Source organism: Neolamprologus multifasciatus, chromosome 2 (genome assembly GCF_963576455.1).
Source record: "Neolamprologus multifasciatus chromosome 2, fNeoMul1.2, whole genome shotgun sequence".
In the NCBI taxonomy this organism is placed as follows: domain Eukaryota; kingdom Metazoa; phylum Chordata; class Actinopteri; order Cichliformes; family Cichlidae; genus Neolamprologus; species Neolamprologus multifasciatus.
Genome location: NC_140440.1, coordinates 1,832,027 through 1,851,797, shown reverse-complemented (window position 1 = coordinate 1,851,797; position 19,771 = coordinate 1,832,027). Strand labels below are relative to the sequence as shown.

The 19,771-nt window shown below is 37.7% G+C and overlaps 1 long non-coding RNA gene across 1 annotated transcript; it reads left to right on the top strand.

Moving 5' to 3' along the window:
• Window positions 1-4,263: 4,263 nt before the first annotated feature.
• LOC146523809 (uncharacterized) lies at window positions 4,264-5,305 on the top strand. The gene is made up of 2 exons (XR_014875802.1): window positions 4,264-4,442; window positions 4,745-5,305. It is a non-coding gene; the product is annotated as an uncharacterized LOC146523809 (long non-coding RNA).
• Window positions 5,306-19,771: the final 14,466 nt, after the last annotated feature.

Here is a 19,771-nt window from a genome sequence, read left to right as displayed (position 1 = left end):
AATTAAAACTTATTAGGTGCAGAAAGGTGAAAGTAGTGCATCAGTACATAATAAAAGACAAGTATTAATTTTTTAGTATGTTTCAATTTGTCCTCACAAACTGAAACATACATTTGTGCTCCTGCTTGCCTTTCTTATTGGCCATTGAACTGATGCATCATGTCTAACAGCTACTGTAGTCAGTTCCCAGAACTTTATGGACTGTTGTTAGATGATTGGGTGCTGCACAGTGGCAAACATGGCCCTGTCCCAACTTTTCTGAGAGGTGTTACTGCAATTAAATTAAAAAAGATGCTGTTTCTTAAAATTGTTTGTTTTCTCACTTAAATATTTGGTGTGCTTTCTGTGTACTACGGTGAATAAAATTTGGATTTGTAGATTTTTGCTAATCACTGTATTCTGTTTTTACATTTTGCATTTCACATAGTGTCTCAACTTTGAGATTGTGTATTTTTTTTTCATTTATCCTGTATAATGTGTAGGCTTCTAGGCCCAACTGTGCAGTTCAAACACAGCTCTGGAGGGAAGTTCCACAGTTTCATATTACTTGAAATCTAATGCTAGTCTTGTGTGGGAAGTCTGTTCCATGATTCAATTTAGTCACACTGGTATAACCATTAACATCACTATTATTGGTACATTTTCAAAAACAAGCCATGACAGAATGGGCAGCCTGGAACAAAATGTTATTTCCATGTAACATACCTCTCTGTTTGATACTAGGCAGCAGGAGGCTGTAGTGATGCCGCTAGCACCCTGGGGAGAAAGATGAATTTTATATAAAATCAAACTCATACTGCTGCACTGTGTACTGGTGGCAGCTGATGTTCCCGATGACTTAAAACACAACATCCAAGCTGCAAAGCTGCAAGGTACTCAACGCTTGGTATAATAGCTTCCCTCTACTGCAGTTCTTTAAACATCATGTAATCAAACCTGGAAAGCAAGAGTATGATCATCATCATCTGACTTTAAATGCCCATCTAAAGAAAAAGTAATTCCAGGAATCACACTGTGGAGGTTACAGTGTGTTCAGTAACAGCTGATCAGGGATTGTTATTCTAACTTTATCAAACGTTCACATCCACATGGGAGGGTGAGTAATCTAGCTTAGAGGCACATGCTCCAACAGTACTTTAAATGAACGCTAAAATTTCTTCTACTTAAATTTTCTGCAAATTTACGTATTTAATATGTGACTAAAACAAAACCCTTAAAGGGTTGCCAATCTGGTGGATAATAACCCTCCGAGGTCACATGATAAAAATAATCAGTCTAATTGTGATGCATCAAAAACTGCTTACTTACACAATTTATTTAATTCAATTCAATTCAATTTCTATTTTCTGTAAGAATAATAGAACCTGAATGTTAGTGTAAGTATAGATGTATAGGTTATAGAATTGTTTCTTCTTGCTTTTTTAATGATGATTGTAGACAGTATTTTTTAGCAATGAAAATGAAAATGTCAAAATATTATTTCTATAGCATATTTAAAGACCGACTTGCCTTAGAAATTAGGTTACAACAAACAAGATGAACCCATAGATGGGGTTAATACATAGAATAAAGTATTCAATTCAAATCAATTCAATTTTATTTATATAGCGCCAAATCACAACAAAAGTCGCCACAAGGCGCTTTATATTGTACAGTAGATACAGAGAAAAGCCCAACAACGCTATGAGCAAGCACTTTGGCGACAGTGGGAAGGAAAAACTCCCTTTTAACAGGAAGAAACCTCCGGCAGAACCAGGCTCAGGGAGGGGCGGCCATCTGCTGCGACCGGTTGGGGTGAGAGAAGGAAAACAGGTCAAAGACATGCTGTGGAAGAGAGACAGAGATTAATAACAGATATGATTCAATGCAGAGAGGTCTATCAACACATAGTGAGTGAGAAAGGTGACTGGAAAGGAAAAACTCAATGCATCATGGGAATCCCCCAGCAGCCTACGTCTATTGCAGCATAACTATGGGAGGATTCAGGGTCACCTGGTCCAGCTGGTTCCACAGAAGAGTGGCCTGAAAACTGAAGGCTCTCCCTCCCATTCTACTTTTAAATACTCTAGGAACAACAACTAAGCCTGCAGTGCGAGAGCAAAGTGATCTAATAGGGTGATATGGTACTACAAGGTCGTTAAGATAAGATGGGGCCTGATTATTTAAGACCTTGTGTGTGAGGAGCAGGATTTTGAATTCAATTCTGGATTTAACAGGAAGCCAATGAAGGGAAGCCAAAACAGGAGAAATATGCTCTCTCTTTCTAGTCCCTGTCAGTACTCTTGCTGCAGCATTTTGGATTAACTGGAGGCTTTTCAGCGAGTTTTTTGGACAGCCTGATAATAATGAATTGCTGTAGTCCAGCCAGGAAGTAATAAATGCATGAACTAGTTTTTCACTCTGAGGCAGTAAATTTCTAACTTTAGAGATGTTGCGCAAATGGAAGAAAGCAGTCTTACATATTTGTTTAATATGTGCGTTGAAGGACATATCCTGGTAAAAAATCACACCAAGGTTCCTCACAGCTGTAGCTGTGAGGAACCTTGGGGTGGCTGTAGCTCAGGTGGTAGAGCAGGTCATCTACTGGCCGGAAGGTTGATGGTTCGATTCCTGGCTTCCCCTAGTCTGCATGTCAAGTATCCTTGGGCAAGATACTAACCCCAAATTGCTCTCCAATGCATCCATCGGAATGTGTGTGAATGTTAGCTATAAAGCACTTAGAAAAATGTGCTTGTGCAAATGGGTGAATGCACAAGTTGTGTAAAGCGCTTTGAGTGCTTAGATGAGTAGAAAAGCGCTATATAAGAACCAGTCCATTTACCATTTACAGCGTTACTGGAGGCCAAGGTAATCCCATCCAGAGTAAGAATCTGGTTAGATACCATATTTCTAAGATTTTCAGGGCCGAGTACAATAACCTCAGTTTTATCTGAATTAAGAAGCAGAAAGTTAGCAGCCATCCAGGTCTTTATGTCTTTAAGACATTCCTGCAGTTTAACTAATTGGTGTGTGTTATCTGGCTTCATGGATAGATAGAGCTGGGTGTCATCTGTATAGCAGTGAAAATGTATGCTATGTCTTCTAATGATGCTGCCTAGGGGAAGCATGTATAGTGTAAACAGAATTGGTCCTGGCACCGAACCCTGTGGAACACCATAATATTTACATTAGAAAAATAGGCTGGGGTCCTTACCAATGATGATTTATACCTCAAAAGATTAAAATACTTTTTTGATGACCCCTGTCTTATCCTTGTAAAATCTCCCAAATTGTGCTCAAGGTATGCAATAGAAATGTCAGAAAAATAAGCTTAAACATAGACCTCAAACTGTTATGCTACTGTAGATAATTTTATATCAAAACATAATTTTACTGCTGTTGTTGTTTACAGATGTGCAATTTTACACTAATATTGAATCTATCTTTCATCCACTCAAGGTAAATTATTGATGTATAAAAAAAAAAACTTACCGTACTTTTAGGACCATAAAGCACACCGAATTATACGGTGCATTAAGCAAAAAAAACAAAACAAAAAACAGTCAGATAAGTCAAACTTTACTCAACTCATTCTTCTTGCTTCCTCCACTTCCGTACCATTGATTCATTAATGCTGAATTCTCTGGCAGCTGCTCTATTCCCATGTTGTTGCAGTATATTAATGACTAACCTTGTATTATGGATGGATTATCTCAGTTGTTCTCCTGACTGAAGTTTGGTCCATTTACAGCATCCTGCCATGTGATTGCATTTGCCCCTAACCATCTGGAACCTTCACGTTAACTTTTATCGAGTAGAAAAAAAGTTAGCATTCATCCTCCAGCTTCACTGTGTTTATGTTATGCTGGTGTAACCCACATACAATGAGGGTACCACTTTAAGGACTGATATGAGGAGAGATGGACATCCTGCCCAACCAATCAAAATGCACAGGTCCCAGTATGCTTTGACTAATGGGAGAGCAGCCTGCCGCTGTATGTCCCACCCACGTGCTCTGTGTTCCCTGCTATGTGTGGAGGTAGTCGCGTGCTGGCAGGAGAAAAGAGAGACTGAAGCTTTTGAGCTGGAAAAAATATTAGATATAAGTTGCAACCAACTGTGCTGCACATAAGTTCACTGGTTATCAGCTACCTTTCATGTTAAAAGTAGCCACAGTGAGTAAACAGGCAAATGCTGCAGTTTTCTGGTGACTTTAGAAAGTACCGCGTGGAAAAGAAAGTACCACAGTTAGCTGTGGTTGCTATCAACTGCCTGGAAGTTCATCTCAATCTGCTTCCAGAAGTAAGGTAACACTTGAAGTGCAACTTATGTTTATTTTCCTTCACGTGGTATTACTGTTATTAAAGAGAAAAACAACATGTCCTGTTACGTTATTTAGAACCCCGCATTTTCCGACCGAGAGACACCATACCATTGTCTTCGGCCGTGATGCACTGAGATCGGTGAGCACATGTTGTATGTCTCAGTTAGTTCACATCTGTTTCACATTTTATTGTTGAGAAACTGAATTAATCTCAATTGTTTGATTAATAATTGTCGCATATGTGACATATATGCATATGCACTGACTTTACTTGGTTTAATGCATAGTTTGTGTAAGAGAAATGTTTTATTTTTGCAAATTTGAGTACTTTTATTGCAAATTGATGTTGAATGTGACTTCAACAAGATCCTAAATTGTGAATTATAGCTAGAACAGCATAATTAATATTTGAATTGCTCTTCTGACCCTGTCTGTTGACAGGTCAGGTTTTTTTTGCATGCTGAATTGTTCCTGAGGTGGATTCCTCCGGTGAAATAGATGGCGAGCCCTCCCACCTGGACTTAGAGAGACTGAGATTCGCTTCTTTTCCACTTGATGATCTGCTGCACCTTGCGGTGTGGTAGGACTGTATCACTCACACTTTCACGCACAGCTGGTTATACATAAGACTAATGACTGACATTCTCTCACCCCTATTTTCTTTCACACCTTGGGAATTCTTTGGACTTTACCCCTTGGACATTTTTTATTTGGGACTTTAAATAATGAGCTGTTGTGTAGAATATTCTCCACATGTGAAAAGAGTGTGAGATTTTCATTTGAATGTACATTGGATTTGTGTAATCTGTTTCTATAAGAATTAAGGAGTCAGGTTACTAGGGTGCACCCGAACATTGAAACCCGAACATTGAAACCCGAACATTGAAACCCGAACATTGAAAACCAAAAGTAACACTTGACCAAGTCATTGCTTTAGTAGTTTATGTGTTTTACTTTTCTTTTAATTTTTGTAAGTTTCCTTTCTACCATTGTAAAGTGTCATTAACCTGTGCTTGTCAACCTTATGGTTTATTTCACTAAAGTTGGCTGGTTCTTTTGAGTTACATTCTTGTCTCTGTGTCTCATTTAAACACACCCCTGTGCTCCTATAGTCGAGCCTATTGGCCCATTGATATAGTCTTTTCAACAATTCCCCTTACTGTGTTACACTAACATAGCTGTGTCGCTTGCGATCATGTAGCACATCATTATATACCAGCTAGTCCAACTTCAGTAACCCTACAAAAGTCACTGCTTTTTAGTTTTCTGTCTTCATTTATGTAGAGAGTGATGTACCTTTTAATTTTTCAGAAATCTCTCAGTCAGAACATGCTATATCATGTTTAGGTGGAAACTAGCAAGCTAACTTCCTGCTAATTTCTAACTCTGTTAAATTTAATAAATTCTGTTTTCACGGATGCCTGGATGTTAAACTTAATTGTTACACCTGCTGCTTTACCAGGTTACCATCTTATTAAAGATGAAAGAATTTAGACAGTTTTTAACTCTCAGTGATGTTGCAGGGTTCGTTTGACTTTGAGACCTGAAGCGGACGGGATTTTGGACCCAGATTACGCCACGAGGCTCCTGATTACGGTAGCTGTAATGCTCCAACAATCCATCAAGCGGTGTGGCTTTGTAGCTTACCAAAGTCATACTAAAACATTTTTTGACAGATTTTTGAGCGCTGTGTACCACATAAAATCGGTTCAAGTTCAGTAAGCACTACCAGAATTCATACATAAGGTGCACCAGTTTATAAGTCGCACTGTCAATTTTTAAGAAAGTTAAAGGATTTTAAGTGCACCTTATAATGCGAAAAATACGGTACTCATTAAAGTTGTTTTTTCTGTTCTTTTTTTGTTTTGTTTTTAATGTTAGCAACATTTTAATGCTGAAATACTCTCCAGTGTTGGGTTTGTATACCTGTCAAAAGCTGCTTCTCCTGAGAAAACCAGAATACACTCAACCCAAAACCGTGATCACAATTATCTAATGAATTTACCTTTTATCAGTTTCTCAGTGGCTGTGCCTGTGTAACTCTCTCATATTTCAACCCTTAGTCTTTTGCTCTCCTTTCCCTTTTTCAGATCTTTGTTTACACCATACACCATCTCACATTAAATCCCTTTTACAGGCTTATAGCCTCTTTGTAAAAGCTTGATAAGTGCAAAACGGTTAAAAAAAAGAAATTGAAGGTGTAAATGAATAAACATGTATCGTTCTGAGTGGCATTTCCATAAAATCTGCATATTAGTGATGTTTATCCATAAAAACTTACCCCTGTCAAAAGAAAAATATAATCTTGTGATGAAGAAACTGTGCATGTAATTTTCTCATTTATACACTGCAGGGAAGCCAATAAACAAAAAAGTAATCACAGAAAGATTAATTTCATAGGGAATAAGGGGCAAATAAATAATTTGTGTCCAGGGCATTTGGAAATCTTTTTTGCTCTTTTTTAAATAAAACTTGAATCTCTTGATTGAAACTGTATTCAAATAATCAGAGAGAAAGGGAAATATAAATGAAACTAGTTCCTTCTAATCACTCATGATTTCCCACGTATGGGTGTGTTTATTAATCAGCTTAAGATTACTTTGAGTTGCAGTGCTTTGTCAGCTTGAACACGGAGGAAAGAAAAACCTGCACTGCTCTTCATTTTTATGCTGAGTGTGAAAAATTGCAGAAACAGGGATGGGTTTCTTCAGGCAACCTGATGGCTGTTGGAATGTAAAAGGCACCACTAGGTTTACACAAAGGCTTATTACCTCATATAACCTTCCAAGCTCAACAGAACCAGAAATACACAATAATACTTTTCCTAACTTGTGTTATGCGTGTGTGTGTGTGTGTGTGTTTGTGTGTGTGTGTGTGGTTATTATGTTTATTTTTGCTAACTAGTGACTGAACCAATAACTCAGGGAGAATTAAGGATACTAAAACTAAAAATCACTTTAAGGGGGTCCCTTTTGTGTTGCCCCTGACTGCAACAATGGGTTTTATGTTAAAGCCAAGGATATCCACTTTCACTGCCTGTCTCTTTAGCAGTAATTGGTTCTTTGTTGTTTGGCTAGCTGCACTCAAACGGGATAATCCTCTGTTAACTGTAATGTTCAGGTCTGTAAAAGCACTTTATAAATGAAAACAGCGTGTAGGAGAGTCTGTTTTTTGGGAAAGAACATGAAAGTGATGCTGAAGAACAGTTGTTTTCCTTAAAATATACTGTATTAGATATGTTATGCTAGTTGGACCCCCCTTGTCTTCTCTTGCCCCTCAGCCAGGCACTGCAAATTAATTTAAGCTATGAATTCTGTTGTGTGCTTTTTGCAACCCAACACCAGCTCATTTAATAGAAGGAGTTGAATCAGTATCTACGTACTGTAATTGTGTAAACTATTTTTTGCATCTTTGTCCTTTTCCCGTACTTGATACTTTTATTTTGTCGGATTTAGTTGCTCTCACGGCAGAGGTTGTGACTGAATATATTTTTTGCTGATTCCTCATTGAATTTCTTTTGTTTCCTGTTGACTCTGCCTCACGCTGGGTGTAACATCTCAATCTCTCAGCAGGAGCAAGTGATGTTGAAGGATTATCTGTAGCTTTAGCAGCACTGGATATTGCTTTAGCAGTGCTCCGTCTGCTGTCAACACTTGTAGAGCTTGCGCCTGCATAACTTGTTCAGGGTGTACAGATGGAAGCGAACAGCTGGGCTGACCAGAGGTGTCTTTGGAGGCTGGTTGAAGTGGTTTGTTAGACAATGTCTGCAAATAGGGTATTTCACAGTGCATGATGAGGTCTATGCGCAAGTACACCAAATTTCAAATTAATTACATTGATATATATGTAATTTGTACATATGGTGTATCATTTGAAAGAGTTTGTACATTAGAATAACAACACAAAAGAAATGAAAAAAAGAAAGATCTAGATATTGTTTAATGCTTACCGTCAATGTCTAATAAGTTATTGATGTGATGACTCATTTCATGTAAAGTAAGATTTTCTTACCCATACGGTGTACTTTAGTTAAATTGCTACATTTTTGAAACCATAAATGTTTATTTTTGCCTGTCATACCCCTGGTAATGTGAGCAGTGTGGCTTTATATAATTTAACAGGACATGGATGACACAGTTTCAGCTGCCTCAGTGTCTTATGTCTCTTCATATTATTACAGATCGACTCCATGATCTTGAGTTTAGGGAACAGTGCTGGCCATAGGGTACTATCTATTACAGGACTCCATGTTCCTCTTGTCACAGTTGTTTTTCTCATTATGTGAATCTGGGACTTGATGAGATGCATCTAAAATAATTTCAGATGGGAAAATAAGTTCAAATATCTGATAGCTCAAACAAATCAGCTTAGTATTAGATTTATAAAATCCATGAGAATTTCATTTTCTTAGATATCAGAGCATTTTATTCCTTGTTATCTTTGTTGTTGCATTTTTGCTGCTTCTGGATAATTTCTGGATAATATTAGTTTTACATTTTATGTCATTGTGTACTCACATTAGTCATTTTATTTGTGCATCTAGAACCAATCCAGCCTTGTTAATTAGAGAACCAGAGATCTGAATGAGTGCAGATATAGAGGGAAATATACATTTCCTTTTGATTAAGACTTTTTGTAAATTCACAGCAGTTTCAAGAGGCATCAAACAAATTATAGGGATTCACAAAGTTATGGCAATAACCCAAAACTGTATTGGTGAACTCTTCTAAAGGACCCTTTATCACATTTAAGCTAGTTTATGGCCATGTAGTGTAGTTAATGCAATAAAGGTTCGTATTTTAATTAAAACTCAATCTTCTCCTGAAACTTACCAGGTAGGTTTTGGTTATTAATTCTAACTAAGCAGTAAATGAAAAAACAGAACATTAGTGTTTGTCTTCAGCCCATCAAACTTGTGGCTGCCATGACTCCTACACTTTTATGTGGACTTTACTGGGTTGTTGTCTCTTGCTGTCCAATATCAAGCCAGCAGTGCCAAAAGACGACTTGTACCTACCTCTGTAAACCCAGCAGTAGCTGACAGAGTGCAATATTTGATACACTGGGACAAGAATGGACTCCCTATCTTCATGAAGGTAATGATGCTCAGTTTTTGTTAAAATGTCTTTAGTAAGGTTTTGATTAAAGTTATAGTCTGTTTGCATTAATAGACTAAACTTAGCAGTTCCCTCTGTCTCTATCCTTTCTGGGAACATAAACTCTAAATTTGTTGTGTATATTGGTAATAATGATCATTTAAATATAACAAATTGATGAGATGTTAAAAATATGTAAATGATAACGTCCAACACCAGTACTGTCATGGTTAGTTTTTACTTTCCAGTCTGTTTTCTTCTTGTCTGTTTCAGTAAGAGACTCTCTGTAGCTTCTATACAGCAGCCTGATGAACTTTCACACACACACTTCTCTCACACACCAGTAACACACACAGATGATGTTACATCATTTTTCAAAAACATTTATAATGTTAGGAATACAATATCATTAAGTTATTATATTGTGTTATCAAAGTCTTGTGAAAAAATAGGGTTAAGATGGGTTGGACTGATGCTATTATATTTTTTATGACCTAATATTTTGGTGCAATGATAACTATCTTAGACCTCAGTTACACAATAGAGACCAGTTGGCTCTAGGCCTAGCAACCTTCAGTCAATATGAGAAAAACATATTGACTGGAAACCAATTTCACCATAAATGTCCAGCAACCGCTTCCCAACCAAAGAGGGTACTACACCAAGAAACCCAAACTGGAAACAGAAAAACTTCACCTTCAGCCTTAGCACTGAAGCCACAATGTTTCAAAAGGCACTGTTTTGCTTTGAAGGCAAATGGTCTACATTTCTGGGTTGCGTTGTACTTTCTGCAGTTTTGCCACAACTGAACAAGTAAATGACAAATCTTTGCAAGTAGGTATCTTCTTTTCAAAGTGCAGGCGACCTACACAATCTTCCAGTGACCACGCAGGAAAGATTTTGCTGTAACACTCTCTTTGCAAGCAATTCCACTCTGTCAGAGCCAGCATTCACTATTTACCACTATTCCCCAAATAAACAGAAAGTAACTGGACAATGCACTAGTTATAACCGAAACAAAATGGATGTATCGCCCTGAAGAATAAAGCTTTAGTATTTTCAGTCTACTCTGTTCCCTCTGGTACTTAAGGGCTTTGTGTTCCCTCTGCTCCTGTCCTCATGGCCTGTTTAGTTCAAGAGCCCAACATGAGAAAAGGAGAGGCTGAGAGTGTATTGCTTCATCATCGCATCACATTTACCTCAATAGTCAAGAGAATAGAGGCCAGGAACTGCTTATCCCATGTGTGTTAGTGCACAAAGAGAGACTGCAGCAAGAGAAGAGAACAGAATCTGGAAGTAACAGATGTAAGACAGAGCCTCTCTATGTGTGTGTGTATGTGTGTGTGTGCGAGCACATGCACAAGTGGTGGTGGTGGGGGGTGGGGGGGGGGGGTTGCGAGTAAGTAAAGCAGATTGATGTAACCAAGGGTTTCTGTCCATCACTCATGGTGACTGCTCCCTACTGGGATATTGCTCTTTCAAATGCTCACATACAGACACTGTGAACCTCAGCACTTTTCCTATTGGCCACCCCCTACAGACTATATATCAACTCGCTATGGAAGTATCCCCAAGACCCCACAAGTTATAGACCCAAGACACATACACACTCACATACTGGTCGCAATTTATCACTATAGCTATAGAACAATCCTAGAGATCCCCCCCTACAGCTGAGGATATAGATGACAGAAAGGCACACAGACATATACCATCGTACTCAAAGCTGTTATTTGATAACTGAGCTGCCACCAGCCTCAGACTCCACTACAACTACCACTGAAGATATAGTGTAGTTAACATATACGTGTGTGAGCATGTCTCACAATTTCTCACTGATACTAGCCAGCATAATCACAAGAGCCCACAAATTACTTTCTGCTGGGAAAAAGCATTGTGGGTGCAAAAAGAACTGGCGCATAAACCTCAAATGGAAAGTTAGTCCTAAACACACAGACTGTTTCAGAGGCTAATAAAGGGTAAGTTCACTAACCCCGCCTCATCCCCTCACCCTCATCTCTCTGCAATGTTGGAATTGAATTTTTCCCTCAAGGCAACACACAGACACACACATACACACTTCTGTCAAGCCCTATTTCACACAGATTGCCATGGGATGTGAGAGTTATTACAGTGAAGCAGCTCAAGAGAGGCTTGACAGTAAATGTAATGAGAGGCCCAGCAGATGCTACAGATGCTGCAGGTTGGCTTTACCCTCAGAGAGAAGTGTCACTGAAGTTCTGTGTTTAAATGTGTCGTTCTTATACAGCTTTTCTTGCTGTATTTGGGAACATGACTATTTTGTCTTATACAATTGGCCCAGTATGGCGCATGTGCCATCTGGCTAGTTTCAGCTTGTTGTAAACCACAGTCATTTTCAATGTCTGTGTAATGGCTAGAGAAAGACAAAGTACAACATGATATACTAACACAGGAAAGTTCTAATGTCTGGTGTTGAGTGTGCCCAAGGTTTTTCAATGATTTGATTACCCAGAGATAGAGGTATAACGAAAAAACTATCACATAACTACATTTATAAATAAATTAGTGGTACTAAGTTAAGGTACAGATATAAAATAGACTCAGCATGGATACCAAGGATACTAAATACTATTCTAAAATAATAATAATAACAATAATAATAATAATAATAATAATAATAATAATAATAATAATAATAATTGTTTTTCACTTTATTGAAATACTCCAATTATTGACGCCTTAACAAAAAAGGTGCCAAAGTGTCACCAGCAGTGTAAAACTGGTTTCTGTAAGGAACAAACTGAAAAGGTATAAATAGGCACCTATGTCAAGGGTACAATGGCAATAACTGAAAGCTTATCACCACAGTGACAAGCCATCTTAAGATACAATAATGTGCTTATTTTCTGAAAGTCCAGCTTACCCCCAGAAATCAATGTTTTGGTTGAGAGAGGGTGACCTATGCAATAGTAGGAAGGTAAACATATATTTCAAATGACTGAAAAGAAAAATCCTTATAAGATGAGACACATACTAAAGTTTACTTGGTAAGAACCCCTTTGTTTGAACCACAGCTGTCCAAAAAGTATTAAATACACAACAGAGAGCCATTGTAGATGTATGTATGACTCATATACATTTCCTTCCTGCTGGAAATACTCGCTAGACACTAATGTCCATTAATCTCCAGCTGGGGAGAATTTCTGCCCTTATTAGATAGTGAAAACACAAAACAGTGAGGAAATGAGGGGAGATGAGTGAGGGAATGATGTGAAAAACAATACCCCCAGCCAACTGGAACTAGAACTTAAACCCCTGGGCCACCAGTATGACTCAACTGTAATGTTAATTTGAGTGGCCTTTGAACTGGACCTTTGCATTGGGAGGTAGCTATTATAACCACTGAGTCACACAAGCAGAAGAAATGTGTCATCTGTAAGAATAATAGAACCTGAATGTTAGTGTAAGTATAGATGTATAGGTTATAGAATTGTTTCTTCTTGCTAATCCATCTTTTTTAATGATGATTGTAGACAGTATTTTTTTAGCAATGCAAATGAAAATGTCAAAATTTTATTTCTATAGCATATTTAAAGACATATTCTTCTGTATTGAGAATGTGGTTATTGTTGTTGTGTTTTCTGCACCCGCATGTACAAATATTGCAGATGATTACACAGTTGCCGGACAGGCAGGATTGATGATTCATTGTCTGTAGGATAGATAATTACATTCATAGTGTTTTATGTTTCTACTTTTTAAACCAAGAAAATAAAGTTTAAACCAGAGTTACTTATTTTGGTGACTGATGACTAACTTATTCAAGTCACTAAATAGCTGGGTGACATACCATTTAAAACTTCAAAAGCAGGTAAAATAATCTTCAGATCAATTCAAAAATGGACAAGGGGGCATTCTGATCATGCTCTGGTATTCAACAGAGCCGTCCAAAGGATGATCATGCTACAAACATGATTCATGCCAGCTCTGTAGGACTGCATCCAGTGCCAAACAGGTTACAGGCCTGGCCAGCGGGTACAAAAGAACAGGAGGGCCAGCAGGTGGGACCCAGTGATGACGTCCAAATGCTGGAGAGTAGAGAAAGATGGCAAGATGGTAGTGGTATGACAATCAGTCAGGCCAACAGATTTAAGGTAAGTCTTGACGCATATCAGGATTCCATCTTATTTTCCTCGTCTTTTTGAGTGTCTCCTACAGAGAAATGTGAGTGGTACCAAGCTTAATCTGGGCATTCACTCTGCGATTTTTTCAGTCGCGTTATTCAGCTCCTGCTCAAACTGAACATTTTGCCAGCTTTAGGCAGACAGGTCTATCTCCCACTAGCTGAGTAAGACTTCCTGGCTTGTTTCTTGTTTCTCAGTTTACCTGGTTTAGTGTTTGGCAATCATGGAAAATAGAGCAGAGCCATTAGGACAACATAAAAGAGGAAAAATAACAACAAACAATAGGAAGAGAAACTGAGACAGAAGGCTTGTTGTCCACACTGCTGCCATATTAGATAGAAATGGAAACGTCAAAGAGGACCAAAATCTTTTCCTTCTTTAACTCTCTACAAGCCAGCAAATTGACCTCTGAATACTACAAGGGTAAAAATAAGACGCTGCACACTTATTGATGGTTTAAACCACTTTGCGCTTCAGTAAAACGTCAACAGCAGGTTGCTGCCAGTTTCTCACAAACAAGAATACTACAGCAATAGTCTGGGTGGCCTGAAAGAGACTTGGTTTCTAATCAATACAGCAGCCTTCTTAAAATGCAGGACTCAGTCTTTAATGTGAACCACAAAGTCAATATATGATGGATGGGACAGATTTATTTGGACACTGGTATTTCACCTGCAGTGCTGGCATGTCAGGGGAGGTCCAAAGCCTCCAAACCTAAAGGGAAAATTGCATTAACTTTAGACTGATGAATAAAGGACAATTACTCTTTCACAGAAGAATGATTAATGCAAATGTTTTCAGCAAATCAAGAATCTACCATAACACCAGTGTGCCTTCAAAGTACACAACCAGTTATACTGTATGAGTTTTATCGAGACGTTTTAGGACATTTGCAATCAGAGGTTGCTGTATGGTCTGTATTACATATACTGTATTATGTGTGTTTCCCATTCTCCTTGGACTTAGCTTAGACTTCATATCAGAAGAATTATTTTTTCTCTGCCTTTTGAAAGCTCACTGGCATTGGATGCAAGGGTAAAATTCACACTCAGAAGTTAGGCAAGGCATCCTTTTTTTTCTTTCGTAATGCACAAAAGATATTCAATAAATGGCCAGAGCATAGCATATATAATTGAATTTTGAAGTCTATATATTCCACGGGTCTTTACATCAAAATAATTGTGGGCAAACCCACAGATATGTGAAAAGAATAAGAACTTCTGCTTAGACTGTGTGGCCTGAAAGAGACTTGGTTTCTAATCAATACAGCAGCCTCATTTTTTTTTTAAAAATGAAGCACACATAAAACAGTTACTTAATCATTTCCAGTCTCTCACATTATTTGTAGGAATTAAGACCCACTGTTCTTTACAGCGTTGCTTCTGTTCGTTTAAGTTTGCAGACATTCTTAAGGTCTGGACTTTAAGTGAGCGATTGCGACACCTCAATTCTTTTCTTTTTCAGCCATTCTTTCTGTGAGGTCAAACGCACAGCAACTGAAAAAACAAACAAACAGATGTCCTTAAATTTACTTACTTCAATTTAGTTGTATTTATCTAGCGCCAAATCACAATAACAGTTGCCTCATGGCCTCGTCACCCTGGAATACTTTGGTACAGAGAGAAATTTATGGTCAACTGGTCTGACTTAAAAGTGCCCTGGCTGTGAGGTTAAAAAATCAGACCAAGTCGTAGTCTCTCTATCACTGTGCCTGAAGTTGGTATGAGATGTTTCATGAAATGTGACACTGTGTATTATAGCCAAACATCTTCACTTTAGTCTGATCTGTCCCCCTAAAAGACCCTTTCTCCTGACAGCACTTCAACAAGTTGTGCTTGTTCTGTCTTTTCCTAATTTTACTGTTATGAATTTAAAATGCTACTTAACATAGTAGCTAAACAAGGCCCGTAGAGCATTGTGTAGTCGGACTGTAGGGTGAATATGGAAAGATTGTGGCATTGTGTTAACACACGCATAAATGCTCCAGCAAACTGCCAAAACCCCTTTTCTGGAGATGGTCACACTTGCCGATGATCAGTTAATCAAGTGCGTAGCACCTGGCAGCTACTTTCCATCTTCATTTCTATGGAAACAGTAAGGATGTACATAGTGTTTCATATGACTGCATCTACTGCCTATGAAATTGTTTTTCACATGACTGTAGATGCACTCTAGGGTCCAAATATGTGAAGCACGGAGTTTACACATTTTAACTGGGTCAGGCACTGCCACAGGCCTGTTTGACAGTGTGGCTAAAGCCCATGTGGATCCAAGTGGAATCAAACAATAGTCGTAATATGTTATATATTTTGTTTGAATGAGGTTCTTTATTATGTTAATTGCGTTACAATTACTGTAACTACAAATGTAGTTATGTGATATACAATGACTGTAAAATGTTGTTGATCTATTGCCTAGTTTGATACAGAATGTTTTTTTCTTACTCTCATTTTCACCTCCTAAAATGTTTATTTGTTCTATTTTTTGTATGTATAAATGAATTATTTTTAACTTCAGTTTATATTATTACATTCATTTTAGTACATCATTATATTTCTGCTTGACTGCAGCTGCTTGTTGATGGATGGGCACAACATACTGCTTGCTGCTGGCTCACTTAGTCTATTTAGTCATGCCTGGCTGTGTCAGGGCCTTTTTTAATAAACTCAATTTACAAATCGTGGCATTGGGTAGGTTTTCCATGGCTTCATCTCAGATCAGGTCCACTAGTTTAGAGCTGAATAGAACTACTAGTTTTGCAGGTCGTGATTTGAAGGTTAAAGGGATGCAAACACCAGAGTACAACTTCTAAGTAGAATAAGTTCTTCATAGTGTTCTCACACTTATGGGCTCAAAATAGCAAGTGCAAGTATGGAAATACACAGTTTGAGACACAGCATAAGTTTGGAAGGAAAGTAACCATCAGTATTAGACAAAAGGTCAGGTAAAGATTTATTAATAGCCACTGTTATTCTTTCACAGTTTCGTATTGGGCCAGTACTTTCCCAGTTATTTTGTTCCAAGGTATGATTGCACTAACACTCCCAGCTAATAAATCCATAATCTCCACCTTTACTATTTCAAAGGTTTGCTTTTATTTCCTGTTTATATTGTAATGACAAGTAAAATAAAATCAACAGTGTTCTTTTGGAGCTTCATTGTTTTCATCTGATCTTGCATTTCGGTGATGAGTCAAGTTAAACAAGTTAAACTTGCATTGACTTGTCATCTCTCCATAGAATTTCCATTTGTACAGTTGGCAAGAATGTGTCTAAAAGACTTAACAAAAAGTGTGTCTCCTCATATATTTTCTCATTTTAACTTTTACTCTAAATACATGCAGGTGTGAACAAAATATGTTGTGACAGAATGTTTCTCAGAGCAATGCAAAGATCAGAGCTGTGATATTAAGGGTTGAGGGGGAATGCTGTAAAATGTTTGGCCAACAAATTTAGCACTGTCACCCCACATGCAGTGGTTAATCAAAGTATGCCTGTATTTGGCAAAGGGTGGTAATACGTAACAAGATTATCAGAATTAGCATATACATCAAACAAGTATTTGTTGGTGTCTGCAGAGCATTCACCATATAATTTTATTAACACCCTCACTCATCATCTACATGTATACAACCATCTTTTCTCTTCCACTCATGCCATGAGTAGAGTCAGAAAACTATTAAAAATGTATTTTTTTGTTTTAGAGATCTTACAACATGACATGACATACAAACACTTATATCAAATCTGGGGTGGGATCTGGTACAAAGGCCTTGGCTGGAAAAAAATAACAGTAATATAAAATCTCCCTTGTACAATATTTCTGTGGAAAGAACATCTTTGCCATTCTATTCAAATTTGTTAATTACATCACAAAATTTCACTCTTTGGGGGGTGGATGGCTTGGTTAGGAAAATGAGCTACATAGATGCTGTAATTTTGGGTGTCAGTGGGAAATGTTTTAGCTCAGCTGATTGGAAGAAACTTTGTTTTTTTGCTGAAGGTGCTTGTAATCAACAGAGCCCTGGATTAATAAACTGGAGCTCTTTTTGTACAGAAAAAAAGAATTAGCTACTGCCAAGGCTGAAATTTCTCTCCACATCTTACATGACTTGGGACAATGAAGATGCAGAAGGTTATCTGGATTAGTTGTGATATTTTCTTGAGAACATCATGAAGATTTTTGACATTTTTCTTATTTCATATCCATGAAATGACCTGTAAAAGTACTAGCCTAAAGCTCTGTTCAACAAAATGAATGAAAGCTACAAATAATCACAAGGAAAAAACAATAGAAATGTAAAATACCATTAATAATGATATGATGCCAAGTAAAAGGAAGGCTAGTCTTCATTCTTGGATGAAGAAGAAACTTAGGAAACTATGAGCCTACAATCAGAGACTGCAAACAGCAGTGCGTTCAGTAAGAAGCTGAGTCTGGAGATTATTTCATCCCCTGCTGAATTTGTATGTTTTGTTCAGTTTTTACTCTCATGGTAGTTTCACTTTAATGGATGGAGAATCCAGACAAATCATATATTTATATATTTTATATATTATTTTATATAATTCAATTCAATTCAATTCAATTCAATTTTATTTATATAGCGCCAAATCACAACAAATGTCGCCTCAAGGCGCTTCATAGATACCTTCAAGATATAAAACTTGGATGACACTGAGTGAAGTAAGTCGCCTACAACCCACCCAGAATTCTAGCTCCGGCTGACTGGTTGTGTGCTTGTGGCACATAGAATCAATCAATCAGTCAATTAGAATACATCATGCACTGTCTACAACCTTTTAACTAAAGCTGCTAACAAACAAAAAAAATGCTGTGTTTGTTTCTCAGAGCTCACCATCAGTTCAGAAATATTTCGCTTGTGTTTTCAGTTATTGTTGAAATTCTTTGGATGCTGCACAGCTGGGACTAGACTCTCAAACTCTCCAAGATAAAGATGATTCATGACTGCAGATTTCAATAAGAAATATTCAGTGAAGGATGTCCTCCTGCAGGTGCTGTCTTACAGCTTAAATCATCTACAAACAGCTCCGATGCCAGACAGCGTTTTGTGTGAGTAGGTGTTCACATTATATTCACTTTTGCACATCCTTCATGTATTGCGTATCCTTCTGATCTGAGCAAACATATGAAACCAGACATGAATAAAGGTCATTTATTGCCAGCTGTGCGTCACCTACCACACATAATCACACATCCCCTCCCTGCTGCACCTCTTCAGCCTAACGTGACACAGCAAAGAAGGAAAAACACACATTTGACCTTGTGTTTGCTGGATGTGGGCTGGTGGGGACACTGATGCATTAACACATTGTGCCACAATAGTGTAGACTGATAAATTGACACTGAAAAGCCAGTAAGCATAGCCACCCATCTACAATGACTCTCAAGGATTAGATTTGCAGTCTGCTCAGTCTGGGCATTAAAGCATTCTTTAATGCCCAGACTGAGAAGAGATGCCATTAGTCTGGACTAACACAGACAGAACTATATGTCTTCCTATATATTTTTAAATAAAGTTCTCTGTCAGTACTTTTATGTGTACTTCACTGACTTTGTCTCTCTCCTTTTTTCATAGATTCACTGTGTTCTTGCAGGCTGAAATTATCTTATTGAGTCAAGCTTCAATAAAACTGAAATGCATTCCCTTCAAATAGCTCTCCTCTGTAAACACATTTTTCTACCTATTTTATCTGCAATCATTCAGACACATCTGAAAAGGCTGAGCTCATATGAACCAGTCAGCAATGTGGAAAAAAACAGCACCAAGATTTCTGCCACTATGAACAGTAGTTTTCTTTTGTTGTTGTTTAGTGGAATAAAAAACACTTCAATACAACTATTCATCTTTAAAAATATTTCCATATTTCTTTAATGAAAATGAAAAATATCTGTTGCAAGCTGCTGCAGCTTTAGCGTCAGTGCCAGGTGAAAATCACTTCAGTGACACAAATACTTTATATCCCTTGCTATCAACTTAAGTGAAGCATTAAAAACCATTTAAACTTAAACTTTTTAGCGACAGAGTCAGATGATGAGGGAAATTTCCCTTTGTTCCAGATCATCATGAACAGAAACCCACAATGCACAATGGAAAAATGTTGTGTTGACAGTTAAGCATCAGTCACACAGGCCTAGAGAGCAGTTGGAGATATGTGCGTAGGTTCTGGTCATAAGGGAGAAAT